Here is a 3,363-nt window from a genome sequence, read left to right as displayed (position 1 = left end):
CTATTCTATTCCATATAATCTATAATATATGTAATATCTAGATATCATACAGCTATTCAATTCAATTCAATTCAATTCAATTCAATTCTATTCTATTCTATTCTATTCTTTTCTATTCTATTCTATTCTAATTCTAATTCTATTCTATTCTATATAATCCATCATAAATGTAATATCTAGATATCATACATTTATTCTATTCTATTCTATTCTATTCTATTCTATTCTATTCTATTCTATTCTATTCTATTCTATATAATCCATCATACATGTAATATCTAGATATCATACATCTATTCTATTCTATTCTATTCTATTCTATTCTATCCTATCCTATCCTATTCTATTCTATTCTGTATAATCTATAATATATGTAATATCTAGATATCATAAATCTATTCTATTCTAATTCTATTCTATTCTATTCTATTCTATTCTATTCTATTCTATTCTATTCTATTCTATTCTATTCTATTCTATTCTATTCTATTCTATTCTATCTATAATATATGTAACATCTAGGTATCATAAATTTATTCTATTCTATTCTATTCTATTCTATTCTATTCTATTCTATTCTATTCTATTCTATTCTATTCTGTATAACCTATAATATATGTAATATCTAGATATCATAAATTTATTCTATTCTATTCTATTCTATTCTATTCTATTCTATTCTATTCTATTCTATTCTATTCTATTCTATATAATCCATCATAAATGTAATATCTAGATATCATACATTTATTCTATTCTATTCTATTCTATTCTATTCTATTCTATTCTATTCTATTCTATTCTATTCTATTCTATTCTAATTCTAATTCTATTCTATTCTATATAATCCATCATAAATGTAATATCTAGATATCATACATTTATTCTATTCTATTCTATTCTATTCTATTCTATTCTATTCTATTCTATTCTATTCTATTCTATATAATCCATCATACATGTAATATCTAGATATCATACATCTATTCTATTCTATTCTATTCTATTCTATTCTATCCTATCCTATCCTATTCTATTCTATTCTGTATAATCTATAATATATGTAATATCTAGATATCATAAATCTATTCTATTCTAATTCTATTCTATTCTATTCTATTCTATTCTATTCTATTCTATTCTATTCTATTCTATTCTATTCTATTCTATTCTATTCTATTCTATCTATAATATATGTAACATCTAGGTATCATAAATTTATTCTATTCTATTCTATTCTATTCTATTCTATTCTATTCTATTCTATTCTATTCTATTCTATTCTATTCTGTATAACCTATAATATATGTAATATCTAGATATCATAAATTTATTCTATTCTATTCTATTCTATTCTATTCTATTCTATTCTATTCTATTCTATTCTATTCTATTCTATATAATCCATCATAAATGTAATATCTAGATATCATACATTTATTCTATTCTATTCTATTCTATTCTATTCTATTCTATTCTATTCTATTCTATTCTATTCTATTCTATATAATCCATCATAAATGTAATATCTAGATATCATACATCTATTCTATTCTATTCTATTCTATTCTATTCTATTCTATTCTATTCTATTCTATTCTATTCTATTCTATTCTGTATAACCTATAATATATGTAATATCTAGATATCATAAATTTATTCTATTTTATTCTATTCTATTCTATTCTATTCTATTCTATTCTATTCTATTCTATTCTATTCTATTCTATTCTATATAATCCATCATAAATGTAATATCTAGATATCATACATTTATTCTATTCTATTCTATTCTATTCTATTCTATTCTATTCTATTCTATTCTATTCTATTCTATTCTATTCTATTCTATATAATCCATCATAAATGTAATATCTAGATATCATACATTTATTCTATTCTATTCTATTCTATTCTATTCTATTCTATTCTATTCTATTCTATTCTATTCTGTATAACCTATAATATATGTAATATCTAGATATCATAAATTTATTCTATTCTATTCTATTCTATTCTATTCTATTCTATTCTATTCTATTCTGTATAATCTATAATATATGTAATATCTAGATATCATAAATCTATTCTATTCTATTCTACTCCTATTCTATTCTATTCTATTCTATTCTATTCTATTCTATTCTATTCTATTCTATTCTATTCTATTCTATTCTATTCTATTCTATATAATCCATCATAAATGTAATATCTAGATATCATACATTTATTCTATTCTATTCTATTCTATTCTATTCTATTCTATTCTATTCTATTCTATTCTATATAATCCATCATAAATGTAATATCTAGATATCATACATTTATTCTATTCTATTCTATTCTATTCTATTCTATTCTATTCTATTCTATTCTGTTCTGTTCTGTTCTGTTCTGTTCTGTTCTATTCTATTCTATTCTATTCTATATAATCCATCATACATGTAATATCTAGATATCATAAATCTATTCTATTCTATTCTATTCTATTCTATTCTATTCTATTCTATTCTATTCTATCCTATCCTATTCTATTCTATTCTGTATAATCTATAATATATGTAATATCTAGATATCATACATCTATTCTATTCTAATTCTATTCTATTCTATTCTATTCTATTCTATTCTATTCTATTCTATTCTATTCTATTCTATTCTATTCTATCTATAATATATGTAATATCTAGGTATCATAAATTTATTCTATTCTATTCTATTCTATTCTATTCTATTCTATTCTATTCTATTCTATCCTGTATAATCTATAATATATGTAATATCTAGATATCATACATCTATTCTATTCTATTCTATTCTATTCTATTCTATTCTATTCTACTCTATTCTGTATAACCTATAATATATGTAATATCTAGATATCATAAATCTATTCTATTCTATTCTATTCTATTCTATTCTATTCTATTCTATTCTATTCTACTCTACTCCTATTCTATTCTATTCTATTCTATTCTATTCTATTCTATTCTATTCTATTCTATTCTATTCTATTCTATTCTATTCTATATAATCCATCATAAATGTAATATCTAGATATCATACATTTATTCTATTCTATTCTATTCTATTCTATTCTACTCCTATTCTATTCTATTCTATTCTATTCTATTCTATTCTATTCTATTCTATTCTATTCTATTCTACTCCTATTCTATTCTATTCTATTCTATTCTATTCTATTCTATTCTATTCTATTCTATTCTATTCTATTCTATTCTATTCTACTCTACTCTACTCTACTCTACTCTACTCTACTCTATTCTATTCTATATAATCCATCATAAATGTAATATCTAGATATCATACATTTATTCTATTCTATTCTATTCTATTCTATTC

This window comes from Patagioenas fasciata, chromosome 10 (assembly GCF_037038585.1).
Source record: "Patagioenas fasciata isolate bPatFas1 chromosome 10, bPatFas1.hap1, whole genome shotgun sequence".
Classification (NCBI taxonomy): domain Eukaryota; kingdom Metazoa; phylum Chordata; class Aves; order Columbiformes; family Columbidae; genus Patagioenas; species Patagioenas fasciata.
The sequence above is the reverse complement of the archived record's forward strand: the minus strand, read 5'-3'. Positions refer to the sequence as shown.